We start from the raw sequence: 19,060 nt of genomic DNA, 5'->3' as shown, positions 1-19,060 counted from the left end.
AACAGAAACTGGAAAATTCATGTTTCGAGACGAGTTCACTAATTTCCTGAAAAATGAATATCACTAAACCAGAAAAATATTCCCTGCCCTGATTAAAGACACAGTCGAATATATCGCAAGAAACCCGCGAATTTATTATTACACGGATAGAATACCGTGCTCAATATTAACATTAACACTGAGCGCTTTACCCCGTGGTGCGGGACCCCGTCCGCGTTTATATTTACCAAAAAAAAAGAAAACCATAAAATAATAATCTCACCCGGCGGAATTGGGGATTGTTCGTATTTTACAGGAAAGGATGAGACCACTCGGCCCCTCAGGCTTGGATAGTAAATTCTGTTCACATTCTCCGCTCGGTGTTGTTCTCCGTGTATATTTTCAGTTTCCCGATTTGACTTTGTTTTATTTCCCGTCTCTTTATTTTGCAGACTGAGTGCGAAAGCGATTGCTTTAAAGGCAAAACGTTTTGATCAAAGATTTGAACATTGTTTATTCTGATTGTCGGTTTCTCGGAGACCCAGCGGGAGTTCAGTTGTCAGTTTCCGGATCAGTCGGAAACAGTGGAGCCAACTTGCTGCAAGAGAAAAAACAATGAATGAACAACATCAACAAAGTGAAAGGAAGAGAAAGAGACAAGCAGTGTATTAACCATCTCTTCCCAGCGTTTAGGATCATTTGGTGAATTAATTGTTCATTGGCCGCGTGGCCTAATGGATAAGGCGTCTGACTTCGGTATTAACTCGAGTGGTTATCAGAAGATTACAGGTTCGAGTCCTGCCGTGGTCGTTTTACTCGCTGGGTGAAAATTTGTCCGACGTGTGCCCGAAATGTTTTGCACCCGACCGTTTCAAACAGTCGGATGGAACAGTGTGTGTTGGAGGGAATGAGCGGGTGGGAGAGCATGGACCGCCTGTGTCTGAGGTAACCGGCGTAACTATGGATGGGTGTGCGCAGATGGCTGACAGACTGGGCGAGAGTATTGAATGGGGGAATCAGACCTCGCCTCCTCAGGCCGCCCACCTCGCTGGGGAGGGTGAGGCTGACCAGCCTTCTGATGGGGTCTTTATGTGCAGGAACCTCAATCTGCAAACGGAACAATATTAATGAGACCCTTCTAGATTAACAGAGTTGTTTTTCAAAGAATTCCAGATGGTCAGCTTGTTAAAACATCACTCGTCGAACCACGAGACCCCTTTATCAAGGTTGTTTTTCAAGGTTGGCCAGTTTGTGTGACCGCGCTCGTCACGATCCCGGCCCACGCGCTGTCTTTGGGTTATTGTTCGGCTCCTTTGGGTCTTTGCGCCTCTTTGGTCACGTGGCTGCCTTGCCTCACACTGGGGGTGGGTGAGACGGGTCAGTCACCAATCAAAGTTTAAGATAAAACGTCAATATATCCCTCCTGCCAATATTCTCCCCTGGGTCCCCACTCAGAGAGCCGGGGGACAGCTCCCTCAGACGGCTGGGCTAATGCACCGTCCAGCGCTGATCCCCAGAGATTAGGAAAATCCCAGGCTCGAGCTCGGGCCTGCTGCTGAGGTTCGACTTCTTGCCTTTGACCTCGGCAGAACTTGGGCTCAGTGCCCTCGGGCTTGGTAGGGGGCGGGGGATTGCGGGGACAACATGTGAGGAGGAGAGTGTGCCAGGCAGCTCTTGAAACTGAGGAGTGGGTGACGAGGAAATTGACTAGAATGGTGCCAGGGATGAGGGACTCCTGTTCCGGGGAAAGACTGAAGAAGCTCGGGTTGTTCCCCCGAGAGCAGTGAAGGTTAATTACATGGAATCACTTTGAGAGTACAGAACAGGGACAGGCCATTCGGCCCATCAAGGCCATGCCGGTGTTTAAGCTCCACACGAGCCTCCTCCCTCCCAACTTCATCTCACCCTATTCTTCTATTCCTTTCTCCCTCATGTCTTTATCTGCTGTTCGCCCCAACCACTCCTTGTGGGAGTGAGTTCCACATTCTCACCACTCTCTGAGTGAAGAAGTTCCTCCTGAATTCCCTTCATGTCTTAAATGTCTTCATATCTTCTTCGATCTCTCCTTCCAATGTCCTGCCCACCTTGCTGGTCTCTGTGATCAATAGAAACATCGAAAATAGGAGCAAGAGTAGGCCATTCGGCCCTTCGGGCCTGCTCCACCATTCAAAATGATCATGGCTGATCGTCCAACTCAGTACCATGTTCCCGCTTTATCCCCATATCCCTTGATCCCTTTAGCATTGAGAAATATATCTATCTCCTTCTTGAATACATCTAATGGCTTGGCCTCAACTGCCTTCTGTGCGAGAGAAATCCACAGGTTCACCACCCTCTGAGTGGAGAAATTTCTCCTCGTCCCTGTTCTAAATGGCATACCCCGTATCCGAAGACTGTGACCTTTGGTTCTGGACTCCCCAGCCATCGGGAATATCCACCCTGCATCCAGTCTGTCTGGTCCTGTTAGAATTTTATATGTTTCGATGAGATCACCTCTCATTCTTCTAAACTCTATTGAATATAGGCCTAATCGACCCAATCTCTCCTCACACGTCAGTCCTGCCATCCCATGAATCAGTCTGGTAAAACTTCGTTGCAATCCCTCCGTGGCAAGGACATCCTTCCTCAGATAAGGAGACCAAAACTGCACACAATACTCCAGATGTGGTCTCACCAAGGCACTGTATAACTGCAGTAAGACATCCCAATCTTCTCACATTCCCCTTTCCCATCCTTTCGTTTATTGTCGATGTACTCAGCGTACGCCTTTTTCTTTAGTTTTAATTTTATTCATTATTCGCGGGTGACTCACCTCCTGACTCCACAAAGCCTTTCCACCATCTATAAGTCAGGACTGTGATGGAATACTCTCCACTTGCCTGGATGAGTGCAGCTCCAACAACACTCAAGAAGCTCGACACGGTGAAGGTTCCCATCTCTCTCTCTCTCTCCTACCCTGAAGGTAATGACTCTGACTAGGTTCAGTTCTACACTCAATGGTTCCCCTCCCTCTACTCCCCTGAAGGTGCTGACTCTGACTGGGTTCAGTTCTACACTCACTGGTTCCCCTATCTCTCCTCCCCTGACGGTGCTGACTCTGACTCGGTTCAGTTCTACACTCACTGGTTCCCCTCCCTCTCCTTCCCTGAAAGTCCTGAATCTGACTGGGTTTAGTTCTGCACTCATTGTTTCACTTCCCTCTCTCACCTCTCCCCCCTCCCACACCACGAATGACCAGGCTCTGACTGGGTTCAGTTCTGCACTCATTGGTTCCTCTCCCTCTCTCACCCCTCTCCCCCCAAGCACGATGGTCAAGGCTCTGACTGGGTTCAGGTCCACATTCAGTGGTTCCCCTCCCTCTCCTCTCCTGAAGATGCTGACACTGGCTGGGTGTTTATGCTCTCCCCCTCATTTCGACATTCCGTCGCTCCCGATTGCTGCCGGTAAGCTGTCCATCTGTGGTATCTCCCACTTTTGGCGACGGACTCTCTCTGACCAGTCACCATTTCTCCTTCATTTAAAGACGGTCCCTAATCTGTCACTATTTCTCCTTCATTGACAGACACTCCCTGACCCGTCACCATTTCTCCTTCATTGAAAGACTCTCCCTGACCTGTCACCATTTCTCCTTCATTTAAAGGCTCTCCCTGACCAGTCACCATTTCTCCTTCATTTACAGTCACGACCTGACCCGTCAACATTTCTCCTTGATTTACAGACACTCCCTAACCAGTTCTCTCCTCTCTCCGCATCTCCCACCAGATGTCCGTTCACTTGTGAACAAGGACCTTGCCATCCACAACCTTATTGCGGGTGGCTGCATCTAGAAACAAAGGAACAGGAGTAAACCATTCCGCCCCAGCCTGTTCCGTCATTCAATTAGACAATGGCTGATCTGTATCTTAACTCCATCTGCCTGGCTTGGTATCATCACCCTTAATACCCTGGCCAAACAAAAATCTATCAATCTCAATTTTCAAATTTTCAATTGACCCCCAGCCTCAACAGCATTTTGGAGTGAGGAGAGTTCCAGATTTCCACTACCCTTTGTGTGAAGAATTGCTTCTGACATCACCCCTCAACGGCCCAGCTCTAATTTTATGGTGATTCCCCCTTGTTCCAGACTCTCCCAACAGAGGAAACGGTTTCTCTGTATCGACCCTATCAAGTCCTTTAATCATCTGAAACACCTCAATTCGATCACCCCTTAATCTTGTATATTCAAGTCAAGACAAGCCTAGTCTATGCATCGATCCTCATAAATTATATAAGTGATCACTGTAAGTACAGGATAGAAATTCAGAACAGACAGTTTCAGTTTGTGTGGAACATTATTTTCTCCATAGTCCCAAGAAGATGCAAATCCCCCGTCCCACACTCTCCCTCTTTATACCTATTAAGCTGTGAATCCCCCGTCCCACACTCTAACTCCTTGTTCCCATTCAGCTGGAAGTCCCCCGTCTCGCACTCTCCCTCCTTGTCCCCATTCAGCTGTAAATCCCCGTACCACAACACTCTCCCTCCTTGTTCCGATTAATCTGTAAATCCCCCGTCCCACACACTCTCCTTCCTTGTTCCCATTCAGCTGTAATTCCCCGTCTCGCACTCTCCCTCATTGTCCCCATTCAGCTGCAAATCCCCTTACCACACACTCTCCCTCCTTGTGCCTATTAAGCTGAAAATCCCCCGTCCCACACTCTCCCTCCTCGTTCCGATTAAGCTGCAAATCCCCCGTCCCACACTCTCCCTCCTTGTCCCAATGAGGCAGTAAATCCCCCGTCTCGCACTCTCCTTCCTTGTTCCTATTAAGCTGTAAATCCCCCGTCCCATACTCTCCCTCCTTGTTTCTATTCAGCTGTAAATCCGCCGCCCCACACTCTCCCACCTTGTGCTTGTGAGGCTGCAATTCCCCGTCTCGCACTCTCCCTCATTGTCCCCATTCAGCTGTAAATCCCCGTACCACACACTCTCCCTCCTTGTGCCTATTGAGCTGAAAATCCCCCGTCCCACACTCTCCCTCCTCGTTCCGATTAAGCTGCAAATCCCCCGTCCCACACTCTCCCTCCTCGTTCCTATTCAGCTGTAAATCCCCCGTCCCACAAACTCTTTCCTTGTTCCTATTCAGCTGTAAATCCCCCGTCCCACACTCTCCCTCCTTGTTCCTATTAATCTGTAAACCCCCCCACACACACTCTACCTCCTTGACACGTCCTCACTGTTTGAAATCCAGAATCATCGCAGCCTCTAATTTTCTCCCTTTCTCTGCTGAAGGTGCAGCGTGATGGTGGGGTTCGGCCCCAGTCACTGTCTGCCCTCCAGTACCCGGCCAAGTGGTAATTCTGCAGTTGAGAGCCGAAACAGCGACCTGCCGGTATTTCGACCATCGGTAGCCGCCGTCTCTGGCTGATTCTCTCCGGCAAATCTGAGGCCAACGGTGGCAGATCAACAATAACCTGCATTCACACTGAGCGGAGTCTCAGCAACACCGAGTGCTGCTCAGGCCCTGAATCAGAGCCGGGGGACCCGGCGGACTGGCGGGCGGGGGCCCCGGACATGTATTAAACCGATCACCCAGCGCCTCCCACGTCCAACCCGCCGCTTCCCGATTTCTTCTCCCGTTTCCACCGAGTCCGACTCGAGACAAGAGACAGGGCAGCGGCGCTCCCAGAATGCGGGGCGGGCCTGGGGAGCTTGCGCCGTCTGAGCGGAAATGCAGCGCCTTGGAGAGATAGAGGGGTTTCTGGGGCACGGGGAATGTGGGGCCGGTGGCCGCCATTCGTCGCCGGGCGTCGTTCAGTGTTTTATTGCCGGCGTCGCGCACAGAACCGTTTCTCGAAATGCAGACTGAGGAGTTCAGAGCCAGTTTGCTGAACAGACACTGACCGTACAATGTAGAACAGTGTTTTTCAAACTATTTTTCTCGTGACCCAGTGAAAGAAAAACACTACCCCCAGGGACCCAAAACAATAATATCTTCTGACTGCAGTTTTCATCAAATCCCAATAGAGGACAATCCATGCTCGCTCTTCACTTCACTTCACTTCAAGTAATAACTAAAATTAGACATCGACGTCACTTGAAAAATATTTTAAATACAGTATTAATAAAGTAAAAAAAGATCAGGTTGAGTTTCACTTTCTTAATGTGAAGGGTTGGACTGTCGCTTGTTCATGATCTCGTTCCAATCTGGATCACACGATGAAAGCTCCACACGCATTATCAGGAGCGCTGTTGAGTCGGTTTCTTTCTCTTGTTTTTAACCTTGTCAAAGTCGAAAATCCAAGTTCGCACATGTAGGTTGTTGTGAAGGGCAGCAAAAACAGAACACTAATCTGACTTAACAGAGGATATTCTTTGAAAATACTGATCCAAAAAGATGACAAACTGAATGACTTGTGGCGTGTTTTCAGTGTGCAATCACAGGTGAGTCGCACCAGCTCGTTTTCTTGCTCAGGCATCAAGTTTAGCTTCATTATTGATTCAGGGTTTTCGAAAACAAAATGACCTTTCACCCAACACTTTGCCTTCAAATTTTCAAACCTCTCTGCAGGGAAGTAGCGACTAAAATGATCAGACAGAGCAGCGAGATGGAACTGTATGACACATTTCATTTCATTCCCTTTTTCTTCATTGATGCTGTTCTCCTCAGTGTGTTGCAACAATGTTGGGAACATGGAATAGCTCGGGCGATTACTTTTCACTCCGGCTTGCCACAGTTCTAATGATTTTTGAAAGTTTGTATCTGTTCACAATGTCGAAACAAATCATTGCCTCTTCCTTGTAATTTCAAATTCAGATCGTTTAAAATTGAGAACCTGTCAGCCAGGTATGACAACTTCATTAACCAACTGTCATCGTAAAACAAATTTGTCATGTTAGACTGTTTCTCTACCAGGAAAATGTGAATCTCTTCCTGAGTTCTTACACCCTTGTAAGCACCCTGCCCCGTGACAGCCATCGTACTTCAATGTGAAACAGTAAATGAGTGAGCTCAGCTCCCTTTTCTCAGGATAACGCTTCAAAAAAGCTTTTACTTCAGTGAGCTTCCTTGAATGAAATTAACAATTTTCACTACTTCCTTCATTACTGCCAAAAGATCAGGGGGAATACCCTTGGACGTCAAATCTTCGTGGTGAATGAAACAGTGATTCCAAACATCATGATCAGCTGCCTCAGATATTCTTCTCATAATTCCACTATTTCTACCTGTCATATTTACTGCTCCATCACTTGGAATTCCTTTGCAATTAGCCCAGTCCAATTTGTATTTTCCATCTATACAGTCATGTTTTTTTTTATTCGTTCACGGGATGTGGGCGTCGCTGGCAAGGCCAGCATTTATTGCCCATCCCGAATTGCCCTCGAGAAGGTGGTGGTGAGCCGCCATCTTGAACCGCTGCAGTCCGTGTGGTGACGGTTCTCCCACAGTGCTGTTAGGAAGGGAGTTCCAGGATTTTGACCCAGCGACAATGAAGGAACGGCGATATATTTCCAAGTCGGGATGGTGTGTGACTTGGAGGGGAACGTGCAGGTGGTGTTGTTCCCATGTGCTTGCTGCCCTTGTCCTTCCAGGTGGTAGAGGTCGCGGGTTTGGGAGGTGCTGTCGAAGAAGCCTTGGCGAGTTGCTGCAGTGCATCCTGTGGATGGTACACACTGCAGCCACAGTGCGCCGGTGGTGAAGGGAGTGAATGTTTATGGTGGTGGATGGGGTGCCAATCAAGCGGGCTGCTTTATCTTGGATGGTGTCGAGCTTCTTGAGTGTTGTTGGAGCTGCACTCATCCAAGCAAGTGGAGAGTATTCCATCACACTCCTGACTTGTGCCTTCCAGATGGTGGAAAGGCTTTGGGGAGTCAGGAGATGAGTCACTCGCCGCAGAATACCCAGCTTCTGAACTGCTCTCGTCGCCACATTATTTATATGGCTGGTCCAGTTAAGTTTCTGGTCAATGGTGACCCCCAGGATGTTGATGGTGGGGGATTCGGCGATGGTAATGCCGTTGAATGTGAAGGGGAGGTGGTTAGACTCTCTCTTGTTGGAGATGATCATTGCCTGGCACTTATCTGGCGCGAATGTTACTTGCCACTTATGAGCCCAAGCCTGGATATTGTCCAGGTCTTGCTGCATGCGGGCTCCGCCTGCTTCATTATCTGAGGGGTTGCGAATGGAACTGAACACTGTGCAGTCATCAGCGAACATCCCCATTTCTGACCTTATGATGGAGGGAAGGTCATTGATGAAGCAGCTGAAGATGGTTGGGCCGAGGACACTGCCCTGAGGAACTCCTGCAGCAATGCCTTGGGGCTGAGATGATTGGCCTCCAACCACCACTACCACCTTCCTTTGTGCTAGGTATGACTCCAGCCACTGGAGAGTTTTCCCCCTGATTCCCATTGACTTCAATTTTACTAGGGCTCCTTGGTGCCACACTCGGTCAAATGCTGCCTTGATGTCAAGGGCAGTCACTCTCACCTCACCTCTGGAATTCAGCTCTTTTGTTCATGTTTGGACGAAGGCTGTAATGAGGTGTGGAGCCGAGTGGTCCTGGCGGAACCCAAACTGAGCATCGGTGAGCAGGTTATTGGTGAGTAACTGCCGCTTGATAGCACTGTCGACGACACCTTCCATCACTTTGCTGATGATTGAGAGTAGACTGATGGGGCGGTAATTGGCCGGATTGGATTTGTCCTGCTTTTTGTGGACAGGACATACCTGGGCAATTTTCCACATTGTCGGTTAGATGCCAGTGTTGTAACTGTACTGGAACAGCTTGGCTCGAGGCGCAGCTAGTTCTGGAGCACAAGCCTTCAGCACGACAGCTGGGATGTTGTCGGGGCCCATAGCCTTTGCTGTATCCAGTGCACTCAGCCGTTTCTTGATATCACATGGAGTGAATCGAATTGGCCGAAGACTGGCTTCCGTGATGGTGTGGATATCGGGAGGAGGCTGAGATGGATCATCCACTCGGCACTTCTGCCTGAAGATGGTTGCAAACGCTTCAGCCTTGTCTTTTGCACTCACGCGCAGTGTTTCGAATATTTGCGCTCCTGTTGCATTTGTTGGTAAAGTTAGACAACACAGCCAACCTTCTATAAAGTCATCTTGCCCGACATATCTCACAGAGAAGAACAGTGCTGCACAATTTGAAATATCAGCACTCTCGTCAAGTTGGATCGCAAAATCCCCGGCTGACTGTAACCGAGTAATAATCTTGGCTTCTGAATCCTCAGCAATAGAACATATTCGCCGAGACATTGTGCTGTCACTGAGAGGAACGCTTCTCAATTTTTCAGCAGGCTTCTCGTCGAAGATTTCCGCACCATATCCAGAGATGCTGAAATTCTTCCAGCATCTCTGAATAAGTTTTTCGGCAACTGTAAGGGCCATTTTCTCTTTTGCCACACTGTATGCGACCAAATATGACACCAGTTGCGCCTTATCATTCAGAACATTTGACCGATTAAGAACTGGTGCTGATAAATTTAATCCCCGTTGCTTCCTTTGAAAATATTCAAGCGGGTGATCAAAGAGTTCCCCATGTTTTGTTTCAGAATGTCTGTTTAATTTTGACGTTTTTAAACTCTCGTTTACAAGCACCTCGCTACAAATAACACACTGGGGCTTTGGATCATGGTTTGCATTTGCACAATTGATGAAACCACATTTCAAAAAAGCCTCACCATACTGCCTCGTCTACGATTTGGTTTTCTTCTTAGTGGACGGATCAGGCCTGGTCCACATGGCAGAAGTTTGTCCCTCATTACTCGAACTTCCTGTTGCAGACGACGTACTCACACATGTTGGTTTTATTGTCGGATAGAGATGGGTTTGAGAACTGTGTTTTTGAACTTCTTTGTTTTATTATAAAATGATCAAATTTTGGGAATTAAGGTTTGGTGATTAAGCCGCCCCTGACTCATTTCCCCGTGATACTGGGCCCAGACCAGCACCACTCACCATGGCTTTGGCGGCGAGGAAGAGCGCGTCCTGGTTGATGCTCGGAAACACGAAACCTAACAGAATGACTATTCCACTGGAACAAGGTCATCGCTCCACAGAATGAAATGACTGTCTGTCATCTGCCCAACGGAAATTACCTGATAAAAACGTGAATGTAAACTTCAGTCCAACATTCAACCAATCAATGTCACGCAATCACAAGTTCTGACTACAAAACTGCCTGTGACATTTCATCTCTTTATGAAATAATTGTTTGCCCTTTTCTTATTTAATGTCCAGTTGTGGTTCATTTGATTTTCTCGACCGTACCCATTTAATGGCAGTGAGCTGATATTGCCAATCGGGCTCAGCATTCTCTGGCGAGCAGTAACCTGCCCTATAAGCTCCGCTGATAACCTGATATCTGACGAATCTCCTTTCCATGTTCCATTACATTTATGCTTTTATTTTTAGGGTTCAAACGAGGGGGCACAAAGTTAAACACAAAGCAATTTGGCAACATGCAGGTCTCCCAATCAACGCAAGAGCACGCAGAAGGAATCCCAATGGACCAAACCCCTTCTCATTCACTGCCACTGGAAAAAAATCCGAACGGACCAAACCCTTTCCTATTCCCTCCCATTGCAGAGAATCCCAAAGAGAAAAAACCCTTCACAGTCCAAGCATTAAAGAGAGTGCGGTGCCCAGAACTGAACACAGTTCTCGAAATGAGGTCTAACCAGAGATCTGTATAACTGTGACATAACTTCCACTCCTTTTTATTCCAGTTCCCTTGAGATAAAGATCAAAATTTAATCTCCATTTCACCTTATATTTTTTGTGAATTCTGTACTTGGACCCCTAAATCTCTATCCTCCCCCACAGTTCCTTGCTTCTTGCCATTTAGAAAATACTCTGATCTATCTTTTTAAGGTTCAAAGTGGATGACCTCACACTTTCCCACTTTGAGCTCCATCTGCCACTGTCTTGCCCACTCACTTAATCTATCAATGTCCCTTTGCAACTTTCTGCTCCCATCTATAATGCTAACTGTGCCACCTAACTTAGTTTCGTCAGCACACTGGGATATAAGGTTCTCTGCATAAGAACAGAACTAATAGGAGCAGGAGTCGGCCCTACGACCCGTTGAGCCTGTTCCGCCATTCAATCAGACCATGGCTGATCTTCGACCTCAACTCCACTTTCCCGCCCGATCACCATATACCTTGATTCCCCTAAAATCCAAAAGTCGATCGATCACAGACTTCAATATACTCAACGGCTGAGCGTCCAAAGTCCTCTGGGTGAGAGAATTCCGAAGATTCACAACCCTTTGAGTGAAGATTTTTTCCTCATATTGGTCCTAAATGGCCGACCCCTTATCTTGAGAATATGACCTCCAGTTCTTGACTCTCCAGCCAGGGGAATCAGCCTCTCAGCATCTGCACTGTCAAGCCGTCGAAGAATTTTATACCTTGCAATGTGATCACCTCTCTTTCTTCTAAACTCCAGCGAATGTAGGCCAATTTTACACAATATCTCCGCACAGTAAAATTGCAGCAAATCCTCCTTACTCTTATATTCCAACACCCTTGCAATGAAGACGAATATTTTATTTGCCTTCCTCACTCTCATTAGACCCTTGGTAACTCACTATTTCCAGTATGTTTTTCCTCTATTCCTTCTGTTGGGAAAATAAATCATTGTTGAAAACATTTCACTCCAATTATACCAGTTTCTGTTTGGGGAACAAAATGCAGCTGAACTGCAAACTTAGAGTTTCTGAAGAAAGCGGATTGATGTGAACGTTGAATTGCGATGGCCGGGAATCGAACCCGGATCAACTGCTGGAAGGCAACTATACTCACCACCATACCACCATCGCTGAAAAAAGTTATCAATAAAATGGTTCCCAACCATCAGATCCTGAACATCCACTGCAGGCTGTTGCATTTTTTTCTTCAGTTGAACTGGTTTCTGACGGATCCTTTCTCGCTCTGTCGCAGTTCCAGTTTCCGCCCAGTAGATGACGCCAAGCCCCAATCAATGGAAATTACACAACAGCCAGTAATTGTTCACCTGATATCGGACTGAAGAGATCGTCGATACCTGCAATACTTGACCAGCTGGAAATACACATTGCCGCAACTCACATCAGCCATTGTGTAACATTAAGTAATTTCATTAAATCATTCTGGAGACCTGAGTACGAACTGGGCACAAATGGCAACTTAATATTCAAGTCGAAAAGATCTTTAGAAAGGACCGAGAAGTAGGGAAAGGAGGAGGAGCAGCAATATTGCGAATGGAAAATATTACAGCAGTTGAAAGATAGAATATCAGTGAGCGTGAGGGGGCAATGTAAACACTCCGAGAGAGACGGATCAAAAGTGGCCCCACTGTACTCCTCCAGAAGGTATAAGAAGGGCGAGTTGGGGAGGATTTCTTCATTCTTTGTGAAAGTGTTTGTGAGATTGTGGAAATGTCTGAATGAGGAAAATCCGGTGGAAAAACTCGGGCCAAGGCCAAGTCTCGCTCATCCTGGGCAGGACTGCAGTTCCATGTGGGCCGTGTTCACAGGTCCTGTGAAAGGGGAACAATGCTGAATGTGTCGGTGCCGGAGCTCCGGTCTATCTGGCTGCTGTGCTCGAGCACCTGACGGCTGAAATCCTCGAGCTGGTTGGTGATGCGGCCCGCGACAACAAGATGACGCGCATCATCCCCAGACACCTGCAACTGGCCGTCCGCAACGACGAGGAGCTCAACAAGCTGCTGTGAGATGTGACCATCGCTCAGGATGGGGTGCTGCCTAATATCCAGGCCTGTTTCTGTGCCGTAATTTCGATGTAATTCGATGTCAATGCTCTTTTCAGAGCCACCCACTATATCTGTCAAAGGTCTGGTTACTGTCTGAAGGGAGACGCTGATATCATGCCACCAGTGTTGCTTTGAGCTGCTTTTTTCTCCTTGTGGACGAGATGAGGTATTAATGGGACTGGAGTCGGTGCACCGACCACATTCCGAAACTTTAAACCGTAACTGATGGACCCCAGTCCACACATCACCAGGTTTGTTGCATTTATTTGAACTACTTGCCATGCTGGGCTCGTAAAGCATCACCAGAACTGCTCGACTAAACTTTCCACATCTGTGGGATTCAGCGCTTCACTCCGTTTCTGTTCTATTTTGTTGGATTATTCAAATAACTCATCAAACTCACTGGGGAATCACTGAAATGTAACTCTGTACAGAAACAAATGACAGTGAACGGCCTGGTGCCCAGGAGATCAGAAATAGTATTCGCCTTTCGCCTTGTTGACCAGTAAACCGTGTTTCGAGTCCACCTACCCGCGTTGGTTCCACATGGGAATCAAATAGAGAGGGCGGGAGGGGAGGAGACAGAGTGATGGACAGGGCGGAGAGCGGCCTCTGATCTTCCAGCTCCACCTCCAGCTTTCTCCACTCGCCAATTTCAAACCGTTTATTGATAATTGAACCGAAACACAGCGGTCCGCACAAACCCTTACAGACTCGGGCTTCATATTCAAGGATTCCCAGGAACCCGGAGCTTTCAAATAAGCCCCGTTACAATTAACAGACAGTAATATTCCTGACTAAATACAGTCCCTTCGACAACAAGTTAAACCGTCGCCTTCCATTTAAGTCCCACACCCGATTCTATCTCCCCACATATCCCCTCCCAGACGGGTTCAGCGTTTTACAAACACCTTATTCCAGCTGATTTGGAGAATCTCATATGTTGGGGTTTGAGTTATGACGCGGAGTTTCTCCGCCAGAGTTACCGTCTCACAGAGACTCTCACCCTGAATCTGTGAAATGAAAATGACCATGAACTGGGAGTGGAGCCGAACACATCCCCAGTTACAGTGAGGCTCGGACACCCCATTCTCTCTGTTTTATATCAGACAGTATTCCACCTTCATGTCCAGCACTTGAGAGAGACTCACACTTTCAGTCTTACACTTCCGATCAGTGTGTTCATATCACCCTCAATAACTGTATCCAACCTTCAAATACAGCACCAGAGAGTGAGAGAGAAAGGGAGACAGATACGGTGAGAGAGCGAGCGGAGAGGCACAGTGCCACAGTATCAGTTCCAGACTGACCTGTAAAGTTGCGTTTTATCCAGAAAATCCCGTTGGAGAGACAGAAGATGCATTCTTATCTCTCATGGATATACCAGAGACGGACACACTATTAATCCCACACTCAAGGACAGTACAGAGAGTGACAAAAACAATGTGGGCCGAATTTAACCCTGTCTTGCCTGTTGTACTATCTTCGGTTTTGCAGATCACGTCTGTTCGTTATTACTCTCAGTGACCGAGAGTTTCACTCTGATTATATTAATCTGGGACTGTTGCTGTCTGATATTAATCCTACACAGTCCCAGCAAATACACCGACTCCCGCTTTCCTCCCATGTTTCTCCAGGATTGGTTTGAGAAATCCTCCCTCCAGTTTCGGGTTCACGCGTTACTTTATCAGTAAAGGGACCAAGAATAAACAGAACCCATTGGCTCATTTCACAGCCGTCCACGTTATCTCTGATTGCCCCTTTACCATAAAAAGATACCGAGAGAAACAGCAGGGATGGAAACATCCAGTTGAATAGTGAGAGATTGTAAAGTCAGTCTGGATTCCAGCGTTCGGCACTGCTGGAATCGCATCTGTTTTCCATTCTGGTGCCTGTTCCTGCACTGCCTGTGGACCCCATTCCCTCTGACCTTTCCCCCAGCCCCACTTCCTTTGCTCAGACTCTGAAAAATTCCAACTGGGGAAAGTTTCCATCGATTTTGGTATTGCGAATTAAACCAGATATCTGCGCATGCGCGATTCAGCCCCGCCCCCAGCGGTGCTTGCTGGTGAGCAGAAGAGCGCATGCTCGCTCTCCTCTCCCAGCTCGGCCTGTGGGCGCCATTCCCTCAGTGAGCGGAAGAAGATGGTTTAAAACAGCCGGGAATGGAGAGATCACGGCCTCCGGGGGAAGGGAGCAAAGAGCAGCCTCGTGACAGCAGCTCATCGCTTCGGGACCGTGTCCGCAGATGGGCTCAGAGATCGGCATTGAGTCCAGGGGAAGTTCTTGGGGGTGTCCGGGGGCTGTTTGTAAGAGGCGGAGTGCATCAGGATCTCGTCCCGGAACATGGAGTGAGCGGGGGAAGGGAGAGGTCATTCTCGGGCTGTGTGTGTCCAGGGTGTGTCCAGGGTGAGGGAGACAGAATGGGAAGAGCAGGTTGTTTGAAATCATTGCTGCTTTCTCTCCCCAAACCAGTGGTGAATTGTTCCTGGTTTAGTTCCAGTCTCACCCTGTTTATTGTTGTTGGACAGTGAACTGTGGAAACAGAGCCGGACAGTGAGGATATGGGGAGTGATACAAAGAGCATCTATTGCAGGCACCAGGTGACAAGTGTGAACACATTTTAAACAGCGGCTGTTATGTTTCGGTTGAACGGTTAGTTCCATGGTAGAGGGTATTAGAAACCTGACCTGTACAAAGGTCCCTGCCCCATCGGGTAGTGCCATTCAAAGATCAGTGCAGGGGTTGTGTTGTGTCTGGATGTCACCAAATTGTTGTCAACCAGCGCAACACACCTGGTGTGCAGAAGCTGAGTGCTGCAGTACTGCAGTGGAGTCAGACACTGACACTGTTTGTATGTTTGTATCGCTGGTTTTCATTTGTGGTTATTACAATGATTATTAATTGTAAACAATTTTACAACACCAAGTTATAGTCCAACAAATTTATTTTAAATTCCACAAGCTTTCGGAGGCTTCCTCCTTCGTCAGGTGAACGGTGTGGAAATGAAATTTTCGAATCCGTCGCATTTTAAAATCACAGAACAATGCCTGGTGATGACTGCCCATTGCCAAGGCAATCACAGTGAGCAGACAGAAAGGTGTCACCTAAAAAGGCCACCGAATATACAAACCCCCCAAAAAAAGAGAGAGAGAGAGAGAAGGAACACAGTCAATGACCCGTTATATTAAAAACAGATAACATTTGTTCGCTGGTCGGGTGACGTGTGGTGTGACATGAACCCAAGATCCCGGTTGAGGCCGTCCTCATGGGTGCGGAACTTGGCTTTCAATTTCTGCTCAACGCCTCGGCCAACGTTGTCTACCTCATACGTTGCAGGAAAGGATGCCCCAGAGCATGGTACATTGGCGAGACCATGCAGACACTGCGACAACGGATGAACGGACACCGCGCAACAATCGCCAAACAGGAGGGTTCCCTCCCAGTCGGGGAACACTTCAGCAGTCATGGACATTCAGCCACTGATCTTCGGGGAAGCGTACTCCAAGGCGGCCTTCGAGACACACGACAACGCAAAATTGTTGAGCAGAAATTGACAGCCAAGTTCCGCACCCATGAGGACGGCCTCAACCGGGGTCTTGGGTTCATGTCACACTACACGTAACCCCACCAGCGAACAAATGTTATCTGTTTTTAATATAACGGGTCATTGACTGTGTTCCTTCTCTCTCTCTCTCTTTTTTTGGGGGGGTTTGTATATTCGGTGGCCTTTTTAGGTGACACCTTTCTGTCTGCTCACTGTGATTGCCTTGGCAACGGGCAGTAATCACCAGGCATTGTTCTGTGATTTTAAAATGCGAAGGTTTCGAAAATTTCATTTCCACACCGTTCACCTGACGAAGGAGGAAGCCTCCGAAAGCTTGTGGAATTTAAAATAAATTTGTTGGACTATAACTTGGTGTTGTAAAATTGTTTACAATTGTCAACCCCAGTCCATCACCGGCATCTCCACATAATGATTATTAACGGAGAGATTCAATTGATCACTTTTGTATTTTCCACTTCACCTGTTCTTGAGTTACAAGAGATACTTTTTCTTCCGACAGTCAAATCCTTGAAGGACCCAGAATCAGTGTGATGTTTACTCAACCCGAGGCACAAGGAGCAGTCAGTGCAGCCAGCTCCTTCTCACACACAGTAAGTACATTATCACTCACAGAGCACAGAGACACAGACAGGTCATCAGTCCCACAATCTCAGACAGCAGAAATAGTCAGTCGCACACTGACCCCAATCCAACACTCAAACAGAGCAGGAGAGACAGACCTAATTTCCATTTCACAACGACTCAGTCCTGCTGACCGGGAGATAAATAATTCCCAGTCCAAAATCACACCCAGTATCAGATTGAAAGGCACTGTGTCAATCTCACATTAGTTCAGCCTTAGCTACAAATTAAATACCAGATAGAACTGACACATGGTCCTGATTGATAGGTACAGAATGAATCAGAATAGTGTGCTCCAAGATTCAAATTAAATACCAGCCCACAACTCTCACACATTATGAGTTTAAAGATGCAGTATTCATGCCACTATTGTGCACTGAGATACAAATTAGATACCAGTTCAAATGTTACCCATTTTTGACTCACATATATGTCCAAAAACTTCATAGTGTCAGAATGAAATGTACAGTTTCAATTCATTCACTGCAGACTGAGGTACACATTAGATACCAGTCCAAAATTCTCATACAGTGTAAGACTGAAAGAGAGAGTATCAACCCCATTAGTGCAGACTGAGCAACACATCACATACCAGTCCAAAAATCTCAGTGTCAGGTTGAAAGATACAGTATCAATTCCAGAAGTGCAGATTGAGTTCCACATTATATACCAGTCCAAAATTAGCATAAAGTATCGTACTGGAAGATACAGTATCAATCCCATTAGTGCAGACTGAGGTACACATCAGTTACCTGTCCAAAAATCACATTGTGTCAAATGAAAGGCACAGTGTCATTTCCTTTATTGCAGACAGAGGTTCATAATAGATAACTGTCCAAAAATCTGGTACAGTATTATAGTGAAAGATATAGTGTCGATGTGATTAGTACAGAATGACCTACACGTTACATACCAGTATAAAAATCTCACACAGTATTAGACTGGAAGATACAGTATCAATCCCATTAGTGCAGACTGAGGTATACATTAGATACCAGTCCAAAAGCCACATTCAGTGTCAAATTGAAAGATACAGTATCAATTCCATTAGTGTAGACTGAACTACACCTTACAAACCAGTCTAAATATATTACACAGTATCAGACTGAAAGGTACAGTATGAATTCCATTAGTGCAGACTGAGCTACACATTATATATCGTCCAAAAATCACATACATTATCATACTGAAACATACAGTATGAATCCTTTTAGTGTAGACTAAGCTAAACATAACAAAGCAGTCCAAAAATCCCTCACTGTGTCTGACTGAAAGTTAGAGTGTCAATTCCATTGGTACAGACAGAACCACACATCACATATCAGTCCAAAAATCACATACAGTGTCAGACTGAAACATACAGTATCAATTCCATTAGTACAGACTGAGCGACACCGAACACACCAATCCAAAAATCTCATTCAGTGTCAGACTGAAACGTACAGTATCAATTCCATTAGTACAGACTGAGCGACACCGAACACACCAATCAAAAAATCTCATACAGTGTCAGACTGAAACTTACAGTATCAATTCCATTAGTACAGACTGAGCGACACCGAACACACCAGTCAAAAAATCTCATTCAGTGTCAGACTGAAAGATACAATATCAATTCCATTAGCCCAGACTGAGCGACACAATAAATACCAGTCCAATAATTTCACAGTAAAAGGTTGAAGTGAACATTATCTTCACAGAGATTAAGATACAATCATACAACAAAACTCACACATGTTGTTTGATTAAAACAAAATCCAAAAGCGTATCCATATTTACACATTAATGCCGGACAAAAGATTTGCATACATTAGTGAATTAAAGACACAGTTTCAAGCACCATACTGCAAACTGAAATAAGAATACAGAACGAATCCAGACTTGCACTTTGCCCAGAGACTGAGTTACAGAATGAATCCCACACTGAGATAAAATACCAGAGATTGAGAGATACCGAATGAATCCCACACTCACAGACAGCACCAGAGATTGACAGATACCGAATGAATCCCACACTCACACACATTCCCTGAGATTGACAGAAACAGAATGAATCCCACACTCACAGATAGCACCAGAGATTGACAGATACAGAATGAATCCCACACTCACACACATTCCCTGAGATTGACAGTTAC

General features: G+C 46.6%; 1 non-coding gene across 1 annotated transcript; it reads left to right on the top strand.

The window, feature by feature from the left end:
* The first annotated feature begins 699 nt into the window (after nt 1-699).
* trnar-ucg (transfer RNA arginine (anticodon UCG)) lies at nt 700-789 on the top strand. Its single transcript is given in 2 exon segments — nt 700-736; nt 754-789. It is a non-coding gene; the product is annotated as a tRNA-Arg (tRNA).
* Nucleotides 790-19,060: the final 18,271 nt, after the last annotated feature.

The sequence above is a fragment of the Heptranchias perlo genome, chromosome X (assembly GCF_035084215.1).
Source record: "Heptranchias perlo isolate sHepPer1 chromosome X, sHepPer1.hap1, whole genome shotgun sequence".
NCBI lineage: Eukaryota > Metazoa > Chordata > Chondrichthyes > Hexanchiformes > Hexanchidae > Heptranchias > Heptranchias perlo.
Note: the sequence above shows the minus strand (reverse complement) of the source record. Positions and strands in the feature narration are given on the sequence as shown.